This window comes from Rhinatrema bivittatum, chromosome 15 (genome assembly GCF_901001135.1).
Source record: "Rhinatrema bivittatum chromosome 15, aRhiBiv1.1, whole genome shotgun sequence".
NCBI lineage: Eukaryota > Metazoa > Chordata > Amphibia > Gymnophiona > Rhinatrematidae > Rhinatrema > Rhinatrema bivittatum.
Window position 1 is genome coordinate 24,802,867 of NC_042629.1, and position 22,021 is coordinate 24,824,887.

General features: G+C 45.8%; 1 protein-coding gene across 8 annotated transcripts in view; it reads right to left on the reverse strand.

The window, feature by feature from the left end:
• Positions 1 to 22,021, reverse strand: part of PHLDB2 (pleckstrin homology like domain family B member 2) — a 99,834-nt gene that overhangs the window by 67,852 nt on the left and 9,961 nt on the right. Inside the window, exon 1 of one of the 8 annotated variants that reach the window (XM_029579120.1) lies at positions 16,569 to 16,716. The exons of 5 other annotated variants lie outside the window; for them this stretch is intronic. The gene's annotated coding sequence lies outside the window, so the exon portion shown is untranslated. Of the gene's footprint in view, positions 1 to 15,840; positions 16,368 to 16,445; positions 16,717 to 22,021 lie in introns of those variants that run through there. 2 more of the 8 variants (XM_029579119.1, XM_029579123.1) reach the window with 2 other exon arrangements.

Consider the following 22,021-nt stretch of genomic DNA (forward strand, 5'->3'; position numbering starts at 1 on the left):
GTGCTACTTGCTAACTTCATGGAATGCACCCTTTGGCAAACCTTTATTTCTTTCTGGGGATTTGTCTTCCCTTTTCATATTTCAGTTTCTACCCTGTGCTGCTGACAATCTCGGCCTTTTGCAAGACCAGGGGACAATTGCTTTGTTCTATTAAATGAAGTTAGTCCAGGGCAGTCTGATCTGTGAGTTTGGACTGTGGGATGTTTATGCTGCCATGTTCTACTCAAGCAGACTCACTGGGAAGGGGCCCAATATAGAGCATCGTGGAGCTCGCCTCTGCCGATCTGCTCACAGAGCTAAAGGATTAAAAAGATCCTGTTGCCAGCATCCAGGCTGTATTAGAACATAAGAACATGTCATACTGGGTCAGACCAAGGGTCCATCAAGCCCAGCATCCTGTTTCCAACAGTGGCCAATCCAGGCCATAAGAACCTGGCAATTACCCAAATAAGTCTATTCCATGTTACCGTTGCTAGTAAAGGCAGTGGCTAATTTCTAAGTCAACTTAATTAATAGAAGGTAATGGACTTCTCCTCCAACAACTTACCCAATCCTTTTTTAAACCCAGCTACACTAACTGCACTAACCACATCCTCTGGCAACAAATTCCAGAGTTTAATTGTGCGTTGAGTAAAAAAGAACTTTCTCAGATTAGTCTTAAATGTGCCACATGCTAACTTCATGGAGTGCCCCCTAGTCTTTCTATTATCTGAAAGAGTAAATAACCGATTCACATCCACCCGTTCTAGACTTCTCATGATTTTAAACACCTCTATCATATCCCCCCTCAGTCGTCTCTTCTCCAAGCTGAAAAGTCCTCATCTCTTTAGTCTTTCCTCATAGGGGAGCTGTTCCATTCCCCTTATCATTTTGGTTGCCCTTCTCTGTACCTTCTCCATCGCAATTATATCTTTTTTGAGATGCAGCGACCAGAATTGTACACAGTATTCAAGATGTACAAACAAGCCACTCCGGGAAGAGCCGTAGCGTGGTGCCTATGGCCAATGTGGCCATAGGCACCACTACCAAAAGGCGCCATAGCGCTGCCGTGTGCCAACGAAAGCAGTGCGGCCAGGGGGTCTTCAGTAAAAGGAAAAGCAGCGCAGCCCCGTCTAAATTAACAGCATGGTCGGCGTGGCCTTAAAGTGGAAAAGTAGCGCGGCCCCGCTGGCTATGCTGCTGATTCTGGTGGGGCCGCGCTGCTTTTCCCACTTACTAAGGCTGTGCCTACCACACCATCAATTTTGGTGGAGCCACACTGCTTCAAGGAGGAGGAGTGCACCTTGCCAGACGTAGTCCAGTGCTAGTCAGTCTGGCCTACCTCGTCTTCCAGGTTCAATTCATCTGAAACATTATCTCCCCAACATCCCCTTCAGTAAACACGGAAGCAAGGAAATCCTTTAATCTTTCCGGGATGGCCTTACCTTCTCTAAGTGCCCCTTTAACCCCTCGATCATCTAACGGTCCAGCTGACTCCCTCGCAGGCTTTCTGCTTCAGATATATTTTACAACCTTTTTATTGTTAGGTTTTTTTGGGTGTTCTTTGCTTGTTGCAGCTTCCAGTTCAGTTTTTGTCTGTACATTTCTACTTATACTGTATGATCTCTATTCTGTATTTGAGGGTGTGATTGAAATTAGTTATTCCATTACTTTGTAATTTCTATGTAAGGCTCAATAGTAGCTTGGCTTGTTCTGTTTTCTTAATAGGGGATGTATTATTATTCTAGGCCTGGTGTAATATTTGTAGTATGTCATAGGTAGGGTTGTTGCTGGCAGTTAGTGCTGTTTTGATATAGAAATTCTTTTTTCTCGTGGCTCTCTGAGGGTCATGCCCATGCCCGAGATGCATTACATTAGGCCTAATACCTTATAGGTTCCAAGTCTCCCTTGCTTTTTTGCAGGGTTTTCTGGTTGGCACCTCAGCAGTGCATGAAAATATAATAAACATATTGTAAGTGATATTTTTCCCTTAGAGCAGTGGTCCCTAACTCTGTCCTGGGGGCCCACCAGCCAGTCGGGTTTTCAGGATATCCACAATGAACATGCATGAGAGAAAATGTGCATGCACTGCCTCCATAATATGCACATTTTCTCTCATGCATGTTCATTGTGGCTATCCTGAAAACCCGACTGGCTGGTGGGCCCCCAGGACAGGGTTGGAGACCACTGCCTTAGAAGACTTTTTCATGTAAAATCTGTTATTATAAATGCAGAATTTGTAATTGTGTGTGAGGCAGGGATGCAAGGCTGTAAGGTTTCCTAGGGCCTCTAATACCCTTGCACTGGCCATGGGCATCGCTGTACAAACATTCAGCAGAGTCTCCCGACTCGTGGTGCCCTGTGTTGTGTAATGGGCGAGGGCGCAGTTTTTCTCTTGGCCATAGGCACCAAAATTGCCCGGCTCCGGCTCTGAAGTCTCCGGGTCCCTTTCAGCTTAACCAGGTCTGCAAGGCTTGAAGAAAGCAGGCTACTCGTTTAAAACTGGTGAATCTATCATTTTTCTTTCCTTGCTAAATTTCCTCCTGCTCATCTGGGCTTCCGGTTCAGTCGGAACCGGCCCCAGTTTCCACCCATCACTCACAGGCATTTTTTGGGGGGGGTCTTCCTCAACTTTACCTCCCTCCCATCTCCAGCCCTGCAGGGACAGATGCAGGAACCGTGGCTCCCCCTTGGTACCTGGCATTGCTCGCGGGCTGGTCGGGACCCCCTTCCTCCCAGGGGCTGGGAAAGTTGCCGCTGTTAGTGCCACCAGTTCCAGGCAGACCCAAGGAGCAGGGTGTGAGGATCAAAAGTGTGTGACCCCGTCCCTTGCCCCTAGCTCTTTCCCGATGGCCCCTCAGTAGTAACAAATTGCTTCCAGTATTCAGTTTGTAAAAAGCTGCGGCCCTGGGGTGGCTTCCACTCACACTTCCATGCATCCTTCTGCTTACGCTGTGGGTGCGTGCACCAGTGCAGCCGCCCGCATTGAACTGAGCAGAGTAACAGAAACCCTCCGGTAATTTGGTTTTTTTTCTGAAAGCACACTGCCCGGCTTCCTCTAAAGGCATCTTAATAACATCAGCTTCAAGCAAAACCAAATCTGAAGGAATGATCAACAAACTGCAGAAGGCCACACGGCTAAGAACTAGAATAATTCACTATTTTAATGGACTGCAATTCCTCTGGGATTTGGGGGTTGCATCTCTTCATAGTAATTCAGCGATTTGTGCTGATCCTTCTCAAACATGGTGACAAACTACGGCCAAGATCTCTTAGGTGGAGGCTGCTCCTTTATATTTTGGGCAGTTAATGTATTATCTCAGCTCGCTAACCTAGCAGGCACCAATCTAAGCCTTGGGCTTTAGGGATTTTCAGGAAATTTACAGGAGTCAGAGGCCAGGTCTGGCTAATCATTATTTACAGCATACACCTCCCTTAAAACTTCTTATTGCTCTGTTTGTGCTGTGCTGACCCCCTTGACTTCCGCAGTGTCCTTAGCCAGTTAAGCCTTGTGGCCTCGAGTCCCAGCCGAGAGTAACATAGCAGGTGAGAGCAGAAAAAGACCGACGGCCCACGTGCATTGCAAAGGTATCCCCGGCTGCCAGCCATGGGTGCAAACTGCTTGTAGGATATCCAGGCAGGTTTTGGTTTTTTTATGCCTCCTCAATTGTCTGCCCTCTGGGGTAGATGAGCAGACAAAATCCCATACTCAATCCAACACCCAGCCACTCTGCTCTTCTCACCACCCCCTAATATAGTTGCATGTGCCGGCCAGGCCCTCTTACCCTTTTTTGCCTGCTCCACCGTCTGGCTCCACTTCTCTTGTGGCCATGGGCCACAGCCTACGACCTCGGGCCACCCCCGGTACTCCTGTCTCCATGACGGACATCCATTCTCCGTGGCAGGCCTCCCCGCGCCCCTCCTTAGGTGCATGCACATCTTCTCTCCTTTTAAAGGGGCCACGGCGGGAATCCAACCCGCGGTCCCAGATGATGACGTCACTGGGTCCCGGTATGTAAGGGCGGGCGCAGCCACAGTTAGCTGCCTCTGCAACAAGTCTCCACGCTGGTTGTGTACTTCATTGATTCCTCTGGTGATTCCTTCGTGTTCCTGGTTCCTGTCTTGTTCGTGTTCCTGATCCTAGTTCCGGTATTCTCCCTTGTTCCTGTGTTATTCTACTTGTTCTACAGACTGACTCCTGGACCCAACCTCTGCTTTGCCTGACCGCGCTACTGATCATCTCCTGCACCCGACCTCTGCTTTGCCTGACCATGCTACTGATCATCTCCTGGACCCAACCTCTGCTTTGCCTGACCGCGCTACTGATCTTCTCCTGGACCCAACCTCTGCTTTGCCTGACCGCGCTACTGATCTTCTCCTGGACCCAACCTCTGCTTTGCCTGACCGCGCTACTGATCATCTCCTGGACCGGACCTCTGCTTTGCCTGACCGCGCTACTGATCTTCTCCTGGACCCAACCTCTGCTTTGCCTGACCGCGCTACTGATCATCTCCTGGACCGGACCTCTGCTTTGCCTGACCGCGCTACTGATCATCTCCTGGACCGGACCTCTGCTTTGCCTGACCGCGCTACTGATCATCTCCTGGACTGGACCTCTGCTTTGCCTTACCATTCTACCTTGCCTGACACCTGCCCTGACTTTAGCCTGTTCAATGACGCCTCTACTGTACTCTTTCTGAACTTGGTTTCTCAGGCTTCGGCCTGCTCTTGCTCGGGCGCCCCCTGTCTGCCTCTCGTTCCAATTGGCGTCCGGGTCTTTGGGACTCTGCCTTGTCCAGATCAGACTCGCTACCCTCACCGCTGCTGGCCCCTGGCTGACCTTCTCCTCGTCCATCAGAAGACCTCGGACTGAGGCCCACCTAACTCCAGCTGGCCCCGGTACCCAAGGGCTCAACCTGTGGGGAACGAGGGCTGGTATTGGCAAAGCTCCAGCCGGCCTCCGTCAGTCATCCAGCTCCGCCTACCGACGGTGGGGACCCGTAGGGCTTGCCCTGCGGGTAGCGTCAACCCCACCTTGGCTCAAGGGTCTACCTCCTGCGCAACAAATATTTTACATCCAAAAACTAAAGGTGCTGCCTGCAGATTGGATCATCATCTAGGTCCCTCAGCTTTGCTATTATTCTGGGCCAGAAATATCTACAGATCTATCACCAGCCTTACATGTAAAATATATATTTAGTAAATATTATTTACACACCCAGAATGTTATACATACACCTCAACATTTACCTTTTTAATTCTTTTAGAAACAGTAACAATTTAAGTAGCTGCATGTCTATTGCCCTGCACAAATTAAAACAAAATTGATCCACTCAGAAGCTAAATCTAATTTAGGACTCATTCATCAAGGACTTTACCCGTAGACACAGAATGGGAGAAAAACCTTAGTGAATCAGGCCCTTAGTTTGCATTGGCTCTGCTGTACACTAAACGTCCCCTCCTTCGCTCTGTAAACAAAAGAAAAATTCCTTCAGACTTGAGCAAGCAAAGTCACCTCTAAAACTACCCAGCTTCCTAATCAGTGGAGCACAAGGTAAGCAACAGCGGTATGAGAGCAAAAAGGGGCTCAGATGGGGCCATCCAAGGGCTAAGTGGCAGGAGACCAAATCCAGCTTCTGTTTCCCTGGCCCTCAGGGCTGGGGATGCTGCAGAGAGAACGTGCACAACCATCAGATGGGGGGAGTGGGGGAAAAGGGGAGAGGTCTCAGCTATCACACAATGGTGACATCTAGTGGCCAGATTCAGAATGCACGTTTACTTGATGTTCCAAAAAGAGATGCAGTGCGTGGCCTCTAAGCCAAGGAGTGTTGTGGCAATGGCTGGGCTAAAAGGAAGAGGGAAGCAGAGGTTTTAAATATGTATTTAAAAATATTTGTATAAGGTCTAAGCAGTTATATGTAATTAAGCAAAAACAAACAGAATCCCATCATCTTATCCCTAAGTTTTCTGGCGAGCTTGACTTCTCTGCCCTCAGTAGAAATCCAACCCTTCCTGGACTCTACTAATTTGGAGATCAGGAAGCCAATGGCAAGTCAGAAAAAGAGACCAGAGAAATCGGAAGCGTGGGAGTTCCTGTGACATGCTCATGAAAAACTGCAGTCTCCATCATGATATAAAGTAGCATTATAAAGGCAACCTTTGTCTAACTTTGTTAAACTGCAGTTTTCTTCCTGGACCATGGAGATCAAGCACTTGTTACTCTCCATACAACCGATGACGGCCTGAACCTTCCAAATGTATTCATTAATTCTGCAAGTCCTCCCAGAATGCCGACATTCCAGATCAATGTTTTCTGCAGCTCCACATCTAAGGTATTGTTCTGATAAGCAGATCAAACAGAACAAAATGATTTTTTATTTGCCAAAATTCCCACAGCTGGATCCAGTATCAAGTTGTTGGTTTTTCACATGCTGCCAGGCTTTGAAAGGAGGAAAAGCTGCTTCTATTTGGAATGACCTTCTTTATTCAAAGGATGGCCGCTGAATGGATGAGACACTTGCTTAAGTGGACCTAGCAAAATGCAAAGCCTGCACAAACGGGGGAAGGAACAAATTCCTGTGCTACGGACATGAAGAGTTGCAACATCAATTAACAACAGAATGGGGCAAACTGAACACCTGCAATAAGCTTTTGGTATGGGATGGACCTGAAATATTCACAGGAGGGTCAAGTGGCCTGAAGCTCATAGTCAATGCATCTGGAATGCAGACCTCCAAGGAAACAGCACAAGGTAGTGAAGCTGAGATACTGATGCGCACCAAGCAGGCGAGAGACCCTTCCATGTAACAGAAGGAGAAAGAAAAGAGCCCCCAAGTACCATATGATGCAATCAGAACCCAAGAAAATGTGACAGAAAGACAGACACAGTCCCAGTTGTATTGAGTGCCACCAGCTTGATAAAAAAAAAAACCAAAACACTCTCAAGGGAAACCCTTGATATGCAGCATATACATATTACATCCTATAAACTCCAGGAGGAGGCTGTCTTTGGCATGATGCAAATATTAAGAAAAACATTTGCAGTAAATCTGAACAATTGAGATTGTATCTGACATGCTTGCGAGCCAGTCATAGTATACACAAAACTAACCCCATGTGGAGATATTATCCCAAGGGAGATCTCAAGGTTGTAGAACGCTGCGATAAGGTGATGGCCGTTGCCAGAGGAACGCCAACAAGCACAAAGAAAGGCACGGCCGCTATAAAAATAGTGCAATTTTGCCTCTGTACACGTCTTTGGTGAGACCTCACACGTGGAACGCTGTGTCCAGTTTGGGAAGTTGTACCTAGAAAAGGAACTAAACAGGGTAGAGGCAGTCCTGAGAAGGGCTACCAAAATGGTACAGAGTCTGCGCCAAAGCCTTATAAACTGAGACTTCATCCCTCAATATGTACAGCCTTTATGAAAGCAGCAAGGAAGGGGCGCTATGATATATCCTGGTACCTCAGAGATGTAAATAATGCTCAAGAAACAAATATTTTTCGCTGGCAAGGAAGTTCTGGAACCAGAAGTCATTGGTATGAGACTCAAAAGGGAGAAGACTCAGGAGCAACATTATTTGGAGAAGGATTCAGTGGCGACAGAAACAGTAACAGAATTAGACAAAGCCTGGGATAAGCACAGCTGAAGCCCAGGCGGCAAAGAAGTGACAGGAAAGCCAGCAATCAGCCGGGGTCTATCTATGAGATGGCAAACTCCTTATCTGCCATCCTATTTGTATGTTTCTATGAGGGCTGCAATCTCGGATTTTTATTGTACAATTATCAAGGATGAGTCTAGACGACTTCTGTCATGTGCAGGAAACAATGACTATGACTCTTACACAGTTAATAATGGGGGGGGGAATGATTTAGCCAGAAAAACTGAGCACAGACAAAGCATGGAAATCCTGCATACACTAAACCAGGTCATCTCCTTTCCAGAAGCCATGCAGATCTAGATTAAAGTCCTTCTTCTTTCCGTCAACTCATTAACCCAGAAGGCAGCTGATATGCAAGGCATGACGAGAGAGGATGTATGATAGGGTGTGATATGATATCCACACTCAGCTTCGTATTACACGCCTGCTTTACTAGCTCTTCAGGAGCTCATTTTGATTGCCAGATCTGCTTTTTTCTTTCTGGGATTCAGTATTAGAAGCCTCTTCCACCCCCCTTCCTTCGTCAGCTGAGCAGTCATATCCCTTGTCCCCACCTCCCACCTTGTTTTTATCAATTTAACACCCAGTGAAACCAGCAACATCTTCCCACTGGGGCAGCTTCATTTATTTGATGCACGCCCCAGGTGAAAAGTAAAGCCGGCACCAATCATAGCCGCAGACACTGCTGAACTGTCAAACAAAACACTTTTACCCAGGGGACATTTGGTTTCTGAGTTTATGAAGCAGACTGTGAGTCTCCATGTAGCGTCCTAGCCTAGTCCTTCTGACCCGTTGTGAATACCAGCAAAACTGATGGAAGCCATTTGGATCATTTATTGGATTTATTTTATTTAAAATTGTTTGTATACTGCCTTTACAATGCCAATTGGTCAAAACAGTTTACAGTTAAAAAATACATGAAAATCAGATGCAAAAACAAGGTAAAATACTAAAAACAGCGATTAAAAAAAATAAAAGATGGAGTAGCTTGTGACTGACTGTGATTAGGTAAGTTGTGAAACAAACATTGAAAGCTTTAGAGAATAGATACGATTTTATATTTTTCTTGAAATCTTTAGAATTGGAGATTTGACGGAGGGAGTTGGGTATGAAGTTCCAGAGGAGGGGACCAGCGACTGAAAAGGCTCGTTTCCTGGTGATATTAAGTCTAGCTAAGCGGATAGATGGAACGTCCAGGAGGCATTTGTGTAGAGATCATAAGTGTCTGCTGGGTTTGTACATACGGAGGACAGGAGCATAACCAGATAAGCAAATTAATCTCCGATGACCTGGGTTGGGTGTGAAGGGTGAAGAAAAAGAACTGATCAAGCCGTGTAGGGGCCAAGCCACATGTGCATGCAGCACACTGGGCTCATGGCAGCGAGAGAATGAATGGTGCCGACTAGACAGAGGGGCTCTCCTCCCCCACCCCCACCCCTGCCAGGGCTCTGCCAATCAGCTTGGAAGTAGAGCCGATGCAAGAGTATTTGATGCCCTAGGTCACAGATGGTGAACTCCAGTCCTTGAGTGCCACAAACAGGCCAGGTTTTCAGGATATCAACTATGAATATGCATGAGATAGATTTGCATACAATGGAGGCAGTGTATGCAAATCTTTGGTCATGCACCCTCCCCACCCCCAACTGACCTCTTGGTGGCAGCTCCAGCACTGCGCTCCCTTATTTGGCAGCATTGGCTTTCCCTCCTGGGCTTTGTGCTGGTGGGAATTTGCCGCCCCCAAAATTGTGCTGCTCTAGGCGATCGCCTAGTTTGCCTAATGGAAGCACTGGCCCTGTCTGGAAACCCATGTCAGGCGGTCATTTATTTTCCCCCATGCAGACAGATGACTAGAATAACCCACTACCAGCCTCTTAACAAGATTCAAAGAATAATGCATTAACCAAACACCCCAGAAAGAGTTTAGAGTTGTTGAAAAGGGACATCCTGTAGCACTACAAATAAACTCTGGACTGTTCCTGGACTTATTTCATTATTAACTAAAGGTAACCAAGCCAAGTAGGTTCCAGTTATGCACTGCCCAGCTAAAACCGCAGATGCCTTCCACTTACTTGTTTGTATTGGCATATACAATTGTACCGGGACTGACAGCCTGCAGTTCCCTTTCCTATTACTACTTTTATACACAGCACTGTACAAATACACAGAAGAAGCAGTCCCTTCTGTGCAAAGCTTATTATTTAGACAAGTCAAACATACAGAACAAATAAGAGGCACTGTGCATTTCATGGATGATTTATTTATTGAAACTAATAAGGATACGATCAGGAGAAGAGGGGTTAAGGTTTAAAGGCAGCCTCGAGAAGGCGAGTTGCTAGGATGGATCTGAATAAGGCCAGAGAAGGAGCATGACGCATCAGCTAAGGAAGTCTATTGCAAGCATAGGGGAGCTGGCGATGGTGGGCAGCGATAAGAATGGCTCGCCTTATGAGCTCATGAGGTGGGATGTAGGGAACAACGAGAGGAGAGGAACGGGGAGCTGCAGAGTCAAGGCTCTTGTAGGCAAGTAAGAGAAGCTTGAACTCTACGCTGAAGTGGATAGGGTACCGAACGCAGTGACTTGAGAAGAGAGGTTATATGGGCATGGCAAATGATTTCGTAAATGTCGAATCATTTTAGAATGTGCATTATTTGGGGTTTGATGATGTTCGGTTGGTTAAGCAAATGATGGTACTAAATTATATTGACTATTGCAACTTTACTTCTTCTAGGACTGCCAAAGTACAAGATTAAATCAGTACAATTGTTAGAAAATTCCACGGCCAGAGTACTTTGTGGAGTGGGGAGGAATGAACATATCGTGCCTGTACTTGCCAGTATCTTTTAGGATCCGTTTTAACGCGTTCGTAATAATCCATAAGGTACTCTATAAACTGGAAAATGGATGGTTGAGATCCAGATTACACTGATTTGTGCCGCCAAGGGAACTACGGTCTGTGAATAACGGTCTTCCTCAGTGAAGGGGGCCAGCTTGAACATGGTGCGTGAACAAGCGATTACAGTGGCAGGACAGTACTCTGGAATTCAATGCCGGAGGAGTTACGGCTAATGAGAGAGCATAGGCTATTTAGGAAACGCTAAAACCTGGCTTTTTAAGGAGGCGTATAATGATATCTAAAAGGTAAAGAGACAAGGCTGAAGAGGGGAAGGTCAAGTTGCTTACTCATGTTGTATGTTTTATATTATTTTGTATTGTTACTGTATTTTATTTTAAAATTTTATGTATGTAAAATTTGTAAACCACCTAGATTGATAAGCGGTATAGAAAAAAAGAGAATAAATAAATAAAAATACTGGCAAAAGTATGCATGTTGTAAATAAAATGAAACGACAATACAAAATGAAACAAATAGATGGAAAAACATTTTTTTTTTCTGTGCATACCTGTATTGTGCAATGGCATCACATCCTAAGTAAGTAATGAATCACTGAACCCTACCAACATCTCAAATTCAACCTCTGAACCTAAGGTAAAACTTGTGAATGTGGACCAATCTCTTACACAGACATGGCTGGGATGTGTCGTTCTACAACCCTTCGAAAAAAGGAGCAAGGCCAGACCAGCAACATGCAAGCAGCAACACCAGCACCACATGGCTGACACGCCACCGGCGCCAAATCCAAATCCTCTGCCCACTGCACCTGCAAACATGCGAGCAAACAAGAAGGCGCAGCCAAGGGAACGAGCAACCACTGCAAAAATGTAAAAGTCTGCATTTTATTTCTCTATTGAGCTCATGACAGGAAATAGGAATTTTAGACACCGTGCTCGTGAAAGGAGACCCCGGGGCACTGCCACATTTCGCTCACACCCCCCGTCTCTTGGGAACCGTTCGGCGGGGGCACAGCACTTATTAGCGGGACCCAGAAGACGACATCAACAAATGAAACCGATACGGCTGCGAGGTTAAGTGCTCTGCCTCCTGTGGTACCCCAAGACTACGAGCAAGGAAGGAAGGAAAGAAAGCAGCAGGTCTCAGTGGATGGGTAGCAGGGCTCGAGACGTGATCAGGCCTAGGGGAGCTCTTGGCCATTTGCAGCTGCTCCCGCGAGTCTTCCATGAAGGGGGATTGACTGAATTGGCTGATTTCCTCACAGTAAAATGATGCAAAATCAGGAAATGGGTTCTGCGTCAACCTTTTGCTGTTGAATCGCATGGGTTAAGCTCACGCCTCCCTCCACCCCTACCCCCCACGAACACGGCTGCGTCACGGATTTTCCAGCTGTTGCATTCCTGCATCCTGATATTGCAGAGAACCAGAGGTGGGGACTTTCCGGGGAAAGAGTTGGAAGATCCCACCTGGTGACAGCAGTGAGATAAGGGAGTCAGTGCGTCAGATAAAGGGCTCCAGACACACCAAATCTATCCAGACAGGACAGAGCAGCAGTGGGAATTCAAATCTGTTTAATCTTAGCTGCACCCTTCCCTCCCACACCCAGGCTTGATCACTGATTAGCTCAACTCCATTGCTTTAGGTAGCACCCAAGGGCTTGCATCTCACTGCAGTTAACTAGCCATATCTAACTTACATTTTGTGTGATGCTGCCATTGCACACAAGTGAAACTAATGGTTAACTAAGGTATGGCAGGTATTTTAGTGACAGAATGAGCTCCCTTCCCTTCCATCCAGGAGGCAAAATCTAAGGGCAGGAGCCACTGAAGCTTTCCTTTCCCTCATAGACTAAGAATGGCTTTACTGACTCAGCCCCTATATTGAGGACAGGAAGGATAAATGTACACGCACGTGTTCAGGTGTCTGTGTCGTTTTCTCCTTATTTATGCAGGTTTTATAGTCACCTTTCTAAATTTCTGATCAAAGCGGGGAACAAGACTGACCCCACTACTCCATTCCCTGCGGAAATCTCACGCTCGCAGTTATTTGGGAGTCTGAGCCAGTCAGGCATCGGAAAACAGCTGGGAATGTTTACGGTTTCGCTTTTTCTTCAGCTGACAATGCTACACTCTCATTAAATCCAATTAAACACTGCAAAATTCCGGAGAAGCACAAATGGCCAAATCTTTTGAGAGATCTGGCCAGCAGCACTTTTTTTTCCCCCCTACAATGAAAGATATTTGGGCCTGCTCATACGATAGCCGACACTGTACCTATGCATAACTTTTGCACACCTCTGAATTTTACAGCATAGTGATCTTTATGGGAAAAAAACCCCCCATCCTCCCCAATTAACACAAGAACTCTAAATATTAATACCAACCCTGAATATGCTCTCTTAATGATATATCAGCAGCCAGGCATACTCCATCTGCAACCACCTTTTGGGGGTGGGGTGACAGTCTCACAGATTTCCCTCTCAGCAGCCTTTGAGGCCCGAGAGGGAAGTACCCGGCAGCAGAGGTGGCACACGGAGCTGGGGTGAAGCAAAGTGACTTGGTCCTGGTCACACTGAAGGTGCACGGAAGAGTCAAGATTTGAACTCTGGAGTCCTGATGCACAATTTAAGTTCAGCCTAGTTCACAATGACAACGTGAAAGAGGAAATACAGTCTTAAAAATAGCAAAACCATAAGACTATAAATAATAAAGAGTATGGAAAGGTTTTACCCCGCACAAAGATTTCACAGGGCAAAAAAAGGATGTTTTAGGATTCCACAGGAAACAATCAACATAGGATGCGCCGTCAGCTCAACTCTCTCCAGACAGTATTCCAACGTCTGAATTCAGAAAAATCTCCCCAAAGAGAAAGAAAACATCCTCCAGAAGATGAGGGGATCCACTTGCCTGACAGAGATCCATTACCTCCCAAATACATCTGTGGGTCAAGACAAGTCATAGCCACCTGGCCAATCAATATAATACATGCCATGCTATCCCAAGGCCTTCTGCCTCTCTCACTAAAAAGAAGGCCATAATCAAACCTGGTGTTGAACCCAAAATAAGTCGTTCGTCCAGCCTCAAGTCTCCCCTTTCTATCTAGACTAGTAGAAAAAGTATTCTACCTCCGACTCTTGCTCAATATGGATTCAAGAAAGGTCACAGAACAGAAACTGTCCTGTCATAATTGACAGCATCCACCTGAATACAAACCAAGGTGGTGACTCCATCCTTGTCCTATTACGATCACCAACTCCTGATGCAACATTTAAGCGACACTGGTACTGAAGGCATAGTCTTCAAATGGTTTAAATCTTATCTAACAGAACACAGGTCATCTCATGGGCCAACAAATCATTCTCACTCGGAGAGCTCACCTATAGAATAACGCAAGGTTCAGTACTTGCTCCCATCTTTTTCAACATTTGCATTCGTCCAATCTATGACCTCATCCGGTTCTTCAGTATCAAATGCAACCTTTTTAATGATGACATCCAACTCTGCCAGGATCGGACTGAGCATTATCCATCACTAATTTCACCAATTGTCTTACAGCAGTAACTGAATGGCTCAAAAATCAAAGACACAAACTGAACCCCCCCTGTTTAAGTTGACAAGGCTTCCCACTACTATCACTACCCTCCATATTAGGAACCTCCTTACAACCTAATAACTCAAGAAGGTGCCTAGGAGTTCAACTCAATCACAACCTTACAATGAAAATCCACATCTCAAAGATGGTAAGGACCTCCTTTAAAATATGTGCCAGATTTGCCAATTGCACAACTGCTTTGACAAACACAACCTTGCAACCATAATACAAGCATTAATCACTAGCTATAGCACTCTTTAACAGCATTTCACAAAACATCAAACACCTCCAACTCTTACAGAGTAGAGTTACTAGAATTCTGGTAGGGGCCAAAGCTACTGATCTTAACTCAGTTACACTGGCTCCCTGTCGAAAAGCTCTTTACATGGTCTTTAAATGCCTTAACTGACCCCAGACTCTCTCCCCCAGCTTCTGTTCCACAAGAGAACTTCACTCCTCTCAAATGGCCTTCCTTTCCTGCCCTCCTCTGGCATATTTGCCAGACTAACTTGTACAAGACTTCATGCATTCAGGTGCAATGCCCCAAAGCTTTGGACCCAGCTGCGACCACCCTTATGAGGAAGAAAGGAAGGCGGGGCAATTAGTTTAAATTCCACGACCCCCTTCCTCCTCTTAACTATTAAATCTCCTGATGAAGATACCATGTCCTCAGCCATATCCTTTGTCTAACACGAGGTGCCTGCCTTATTTCAATGCATCTGCCCTGGTAGCTCTCTCTGTCCTTGCTCTCCAGCCATCAGGTAGCCCCAATGGTTTACTACAACCCAGATGATCACTATAGTCTGCTGATATCTCTAAGCATGCGATTATATTTATTAACACCTTCATGTTCAATGTGTATCTGCTAATTGTAAACTAAGAATCAACCTTATTGTAATTTTAATTATCAATTTGAATGTAATCCAGCTTGAGACTATTTTAGGAAAAAGCAAAATACATTTCCTGCAATAAGGAAACTTAAAATACAAGAAAAGCATTTTCAACAGGTACCAATACCTAATAGACCTTATCCAATAAAGATTTTTTCCCTTTCATAGACATAAAAGTCCTTTTCTAATTAAGGCAGGCAAAGTGCTACATAAAAAGAAAACCAAATCTCCTCCTCCAGGAAGAAGTGGTAAAGACGAGAATGGTGATGGAACACAAGGCATGGGATAGACATTGTGGATGGCTCGAGGGTGGAAGTGAAAACATGGAGTAACTTCCATTAATTTGAGGTGTAACCTGCACGATGTAGCAGTGATTAACCTTAACAGAAGGTATGAGGATAACCCAACAGAGAGGCAGTTACTACCCTTAACAGAAGGCATGAGGATAACCCAACAGAGGCAGTTACTACCCTTAACAGAAGACATGGGGGTAACCCAACGGAGAGGCAATTACTACCCTTAACAGAAGACATGGGGGTAACCTGCATGGAGCAGCAGTTACTACCAAGAGCAGCTTGCTGAGCAGACTGGATGGACCATTTGGTCTTCACCTGCTGTCATTACTATGTTTTCAACCTTCAATTTCTTAGCTCAAACACATTCTTCGTTATTATAAAAAAACAAAACAACAAATAAGCCAGAGATACACTAAAACTACTTGTAGGAGTTAAACCACCTTGGGGTTTGGGAAGGAGTCTCTGGAAGATCTGATATGGCGATGCACATCTGGGAAGCAGCGAAAAAGGGGCCCAACGTTTAAACCAGAAGCAGCTGCCAAATCCACGGCCACTGGAGGTAGGCACTTACCCTTGTGGTGGGGCAGTTTAGAAACAGCCCCTCTCCCCCCTAGGAGTGGGATTGTAACACAGGGGGAGGTCAGGCCCAGGGAGCTGGCACCAGCTGTTACACAGATGGTCAAACGGGGAGGAGCTGTGCTTAGCAGACAAAGAAGGGAAAAAGTTTCACATCTGGCAGAGCAGCCCCACACTTTCCAGAGAAAAGTCCCCCCTGGCGGAGAGAGCGGGTGCACTGGGGTTAAACTGGGGGGAGCTGAAGGCAGCAATGCAATGCATTGCCCTGGTCCTCCCTCCCTCCTCCAGGGCTCTGCATCGGGCCATTCCCTGCTTATGACCCGGCAGGGGGAGAAAAAAACCAGAACAAAACATTTGCACTTAAAAAAACCAAACAAATAAAAGGCTGTGGAGCTCCATCACCGCCACTAATCTTCCTCTGCATTTGGCTGCGCAGTTTTCCTGGGACTTTACCCTGAATCGGCCGGGAACGAAGCTCGGCCAGAGGTTGGGAGCTGCGTCCGCAGCTGGGGAGTCTCCTCCTGCAGCTTTCCAGGAGCCCGGGGCGGGGGCAACTGCGACCCCCACTCCTCCCGCTCCCTCCCCGTCCCCCCCCCTTACCTGCTGGAGGGGGAGGAAGGCTGACTCCGAGGGACCGAAGTTAATCCAAGAAGAAGGACCCACTTCCAGGGGGGGGGGGGGGTAACCCACGCACCCTAATGCCCCCGTCCCTCCATCACCAACCTCTCCGCTGCACCTGGAAGGGCAGCAGCCGCCGGCGCGGAGCAGCTCTCCCTCCTCGCTCTCCCCGTGCACTGGCGCCCGGGAGCGCCTCCTCTCCCCTCCCCCTAACTCCAGCCCTAGCGATTCCCGGAGAAAGAGGGGCGGGGGGGGGGGCTCCCTCCTTTCTCTTCCTCCCCCGCAGCGAGGGAGGGGCGAGCCAGCCGCACACTCCCCCCCCCCCCCCGCCCCCCCTGCACGGCCCCAAACTTTACAGCCAGCAAGTTTCAGGCGGAGGGATGGAGGGGGGAGAGGGCAGGGCTGGGACTTTCTGCGCTCGTTAAAAAGAAGGAGCCGGGGCTTCATTGGGCTGAAGGGGGTCCCGGTCCCGGTCCGGCTCCAGCTGAGGGGCCGAGCACATCTGGGCTGCTCTCCGCCCAGGGGGAGGCTCCGGATACCGCCCCGGCAGCCATGAAACCAAAGCCCACCAAGTCTGCGAACTGAAATGCGAGCTGCCCTCCGGTTATTGGGGGAAAACAAACGGGTTCTGTCCGGACTCGGGGCCCACGGTACCTCCCGAACCCGTTCCCCCACAGCTAGGAAAGGGGCATGGATGTAATATAAACTTCAAAGCGAAAAACTTGTGTGCGGAGCCCAACAGATTGTTAAAACGTTTCTCATTAAAAGAGTCTGAATACTCCTAGGAATAGCTCTAAAATTACTTCTTTTTATTTGCTAGGCTCCAAATATACTTGAAAAAAAAATGTGTACCGACCAACAGCCTTTGACCCTACCAAGTGGTGCTAAAGGTTTCTTGGCGCCACAAACAGGTAGGAGGGAGGCAGAGGGTGGGGGCAGGGCCTCTATGGCAGCTGCTAATGTTTTTTGGGGAGGGGGTTGAGGGTGAGGGCCCCTACTGGCAATTTCTAAAAATGAAAAGGGGGCTCTGGGGGCTTCTATTGCCTCTAGAGGACGGAGGAGGGGGAGGGGGTGCTGGATTGGGGAAGGGGTTTGGCAGGGACCTGGGTTCTCACTGCAGGCAAACTTTGTTGTATTTTTAAACTTTTTGTGGGGCAGCCCTGGGGTGGGGGTCTAGTAAGATCCCCCCATTTACTTTTTTTACACTTTTTTGGGGGTGGGGGGAGGCACGTGTTGGGCTGCATGGCCCTTTATTTCTATCACAGGAGCATCAAGACCTGCCTTAGGATCTTGGTGCTCCCGCCGATAGAATAAAATTTCTAATAAAGTTATAGATAAAATAACGTGGCTGAAAAATGTCTAAGTCAGTGCTGGGGAGTAGCCAGCTGTTGTGGTACATGTGGGCACCAGCGACATAGGAAATGTGAGAGAGAGGTTCTGGAAGCCAAATTTAGGATTTTAGGTAGGAAGCTGAAATCCAGAACCTCCAGGGTGGCATTCTCTGAAATGCTCCCTGTTCCACGTGCAGGTCCCCAGAGGCAGGCAGCGCTCCAGAGTTTCAATGCGTGGATGAGAGGATGGTGCAGGGAAGAGGGATTCAGCTTTGTACAGAACTGGGGAAACTTTTGGGGAAAGGGGAGACCCTTCTGAAAGAATGGGCTCCACCTTAACCAGAGTGGAACCAAGCTGCTGGCACTAACTTTCAAAAAGGAGATAGAGCAGCTTTTAAACTAGAACAAGGGGAAAAGCTGACAGTCACTCAGCAGTGCATGGTTCGAAGAAATGTATCCTTGAAGGATACTAATGAAACAGGAGAGTTAGGGCATCCCAATAGAGAGGTTAGGGCAATAGAGAGTTAGGGCATCCCAATAGAGAGGTTCCATTAAAAGCAAACATAGTCCATGTGCCTATATGTAAAAAAATCACTGAAGCTAATGATTTCCAAATTATCCCTAACAACTGAAAAGTAGGTTGTTAATACAAACCAAAAACACACTTTGAAATGTCTGTATGCCAATGACAGAAGTCTAAGAAGTAAAATAGGAGAGTTAGAGTGTATAGCAGCAGATGATGAGATTGACATAATTGGCATCTCAGAGACTTGGTGGAAGGAGGATAACCAATGGGACAGTGCTATATCAGGGTACAAATTATATCGCAATGATAGGGAGGATCAAATTGGTGGGGGTGTGGCACTTTATGTCCGGGAGGGTATAGAGTCCAACAAGATAAAGATCATACAAGAGACTAGATGCTCAGTAGAATCTATATGGGTAGAAATCCCATGTGTGTTGGGTAAGAGTATAGTAATAGGAGTATACTACCATCCACCTGGACAAAATGGTCAGGCAGATGATGAAATGGTAAGAGAAATCAGAGAAGCTAACCAATTTGGCAGTGGAAGGAGGATAACCAATGGGACAGTGCTATATCAGGGTACAAATTATATCGCAATGATAGGGAGGATCAAATTGGTGGGGGTGTGGCACTTTATGTCCGGGAGGGTATAGAGTCCAACAAGATAAAGATCATACAAGAGACTAGATGCTCAGTAGAATCTATATGGGTAGAAATCCCATGTGTGTTGGGTAAGAGTATAGTAATAGGAGTATACTACCATCCACCTGGACAAAATGGTCAGACAGATGATGAAATGGTAAGAGAAATCAGAGAAGCTAACCAATTTGGCAGTGCAATAATAATGGGAGATTTCAATTACCCCAATATTGACTGGGTAAATGTAACATCAGGACTTGCTAGAGACAAAGTTCCTGGATGTAATAAATGACTGCTTCATGGAGCAATTGGTTCAGGAACCAAGAAGAGAGGGAGCTATTTTAGATTTAATTCTTAGTGGAATGCAGGATTTGGTGAGAGAGGTAACGGTGGTGGGGCCACTTGGCAACAGTGATCATAACATGATCAAATTTAAACTAATAACTGAAAGGGGGACAATAAGTAAATCTGCAGCTCTAACACTAAACTTTCAAAAGGGAAACTTTGATAAAATGAGGAAAATAATTAGAAAACAACTGAAAGGTGCAGCTTCAAAGGTTAAAAGTGTTCAACAGGCATGGGCATTGTTTAAAAATACAATCCTAGAGGTGCAGTCCATATGTATTCCACACATTAAGAAAGGTGGAAGGAAGGCAAAACGATTACCATCATGGTTAAAAGATGAGGTGAAAGAGGCTATTTTAGCCAAAAAAACATCCTTCAAAAATTGGAAGAAGGATCCATCTGAAGAAAATAGGATAAAACATAAGCATTGTCACGTTAAGTGTAAAACATTGAGAAGACAGGCGAAGAGAGAATTTGAAATGAAGTTGGCCTTAGAGGCAAAAACTCATAATAAAAACTTTTTAAAATATATCCGAAGCAAGAAACCTGTGAGGGAGTCGGTTGGATCGTTAGATGACCAAGGGGTTAAAGGGGCTCTTATGGAAGATAAGGCCATTGCAAAAAGACTAAATTAATTCTTTGCTTCCGTGTTTACTAATGAGGATGTTGGAGAGATACCAGTTCCGGAGATAGTTTCGGGAGAGATGAGTCAGACGATCTGAATGAAATCACTGTGAACCTGGAAGATGTAGTAGGCCAGATTCACAAACTAAAGAGTAGCAAATCACCTGGACCGGACGGTATGCATCCTAGGGTACTGAAGGAGCTCAAAAATTAAATTTCTGATCTATTAGTTAAAATTTGTAACCTATCATTAAAATCATCCATTGAACCTGAAGACTGGAGGGTGGCCAATGTAACCCCAATATTTAAAAAAGGCTCCAGGGGCGATCCGGGTAACTATAGACCAGTGAGCCTGACTTCAGTGCCAGGAAAAATAGTGGAAACTATTCTCAAGATCAAAATCGTAGAGCACATAGACATGTTTTAATGGAACACAGTCAACAATGATTTACCCAAGGGAAGACTTGCCTAACAAATCTGCTTCATTTTTTTGAAGAGGTTAATAAAGATGGATGAAAGTGAACTGGTAGATGTGGTGTATTTGGATTTTCAGAAGGCGTTTGACAAAGTCCCTCATGAGAGGCTTCTAAGAAAACTAAAAAGTCATGGGATAGGAGGCGATATTCTTTTGTGGATTACAAACTGGTTAAAAGACAGGAAACAGAGAGTAGGATTAAATGGTCAGTTTTCTCAGTGGAAAAGGGTAAACAGTGGAGGGCCTCAGGGATCTGTACTTGGACCGGCGCTTTTCAATATATATATAAATGATCTGGAAAGGATCATTTATATATGAACATATATATAAAGGAACCTATATATATTTATAGCTTTTTATATACCGACATTCGTGTGCAACATCATACCGGTTTATATATATATGTGATAACCTCACATATATATATATATATATGTGAGGTTATCACATTTGCAGATGATATAAAATTATTCAGAGTAGTTAAATCACAAGCAGATTGTGATAAATTACAGGAGGAATCTTGCAAGGCTTGGAAGATTGGGCATCCAAATGGCAGATAAAATTTAATGTGGACAAGTGCAAGGTGTTGCATATAGGGAAAAATAACCCTTGCTGTAGTTCCATGATATTAGTTTCCATATTAGGAGTTAACACCTAGGAAAAAGATCTAGGCATCATAATGGATAATACTTTAAAATCGTCGGCTCAGTGTGCTGCAGCAGTCAAAAAAGCAAACAGAATGTTAAGAATTATTAGGAAGGGAATGGTTAATAGAACGGAAAATGTCATAATGCCTCTGTATCGCTCCATGGTGAGACCGCACCTTGAATACTGTGTACAATTCTGGTCGCCACATCTCAAAAAAGATATAGTTGCGATAGAGAAGGTACAGAGAAGGGCAACCAAAATGATAAAGGGGATGGAACAGCTCCCCTTTTAAGATCATGAGAGGTCTTGAACGAGTAGATGTGAATTGGTTATTTACACTTTCAAATGATAGAAGGACTAGGGGGCATTCCATGAAGTTAGCAAGTAGCACATTTAAGACTAATCGGAGAAAATTCTTTTTCACTCAACACACAATAAAGCTCTGGAATTTGTTGCCAGAGGATGTGGTTAGTGCAGTTAGTGTAGCTGGGTTCAAAAAAGGTTTGGATAAGTTCTTGGAGGAGAAGTCCGTTAACGGCTATTTATCAAGTTTAGTTAGGTAATAGCCACTGCTATTAATTGCATCAGTAGCATGGGATCTTCTTGGTGTTTGGGTAATTGCCAGGTTCTTGTGGCCTGGTTTGGCCTCTGTTGGAAACAGGATGCTGGGCTTGATGGACCTTTGGTCTGACCCAGCATGGCAATTTCTTATGTTCTTATGTGTTATTGTTTTAACATTGAATTAGATAAGCATGAACTGCTTTGCACGGATTTGCAAAATTCATGCACGCAAATGTCATGTAATATGAGTGGGTTTCAGAACTGAATATTGCACTATATTGTGCAGTATACCCTGTTTAATGCATGTTGTAGCCCTATCATGGCTTGATAAATCTCCCTATAAGTCTGTACCCAAGGCAATGGAGGGTCGAGTCCTTTCCACACCGGATTGTCCGTACATGTGCAGGGG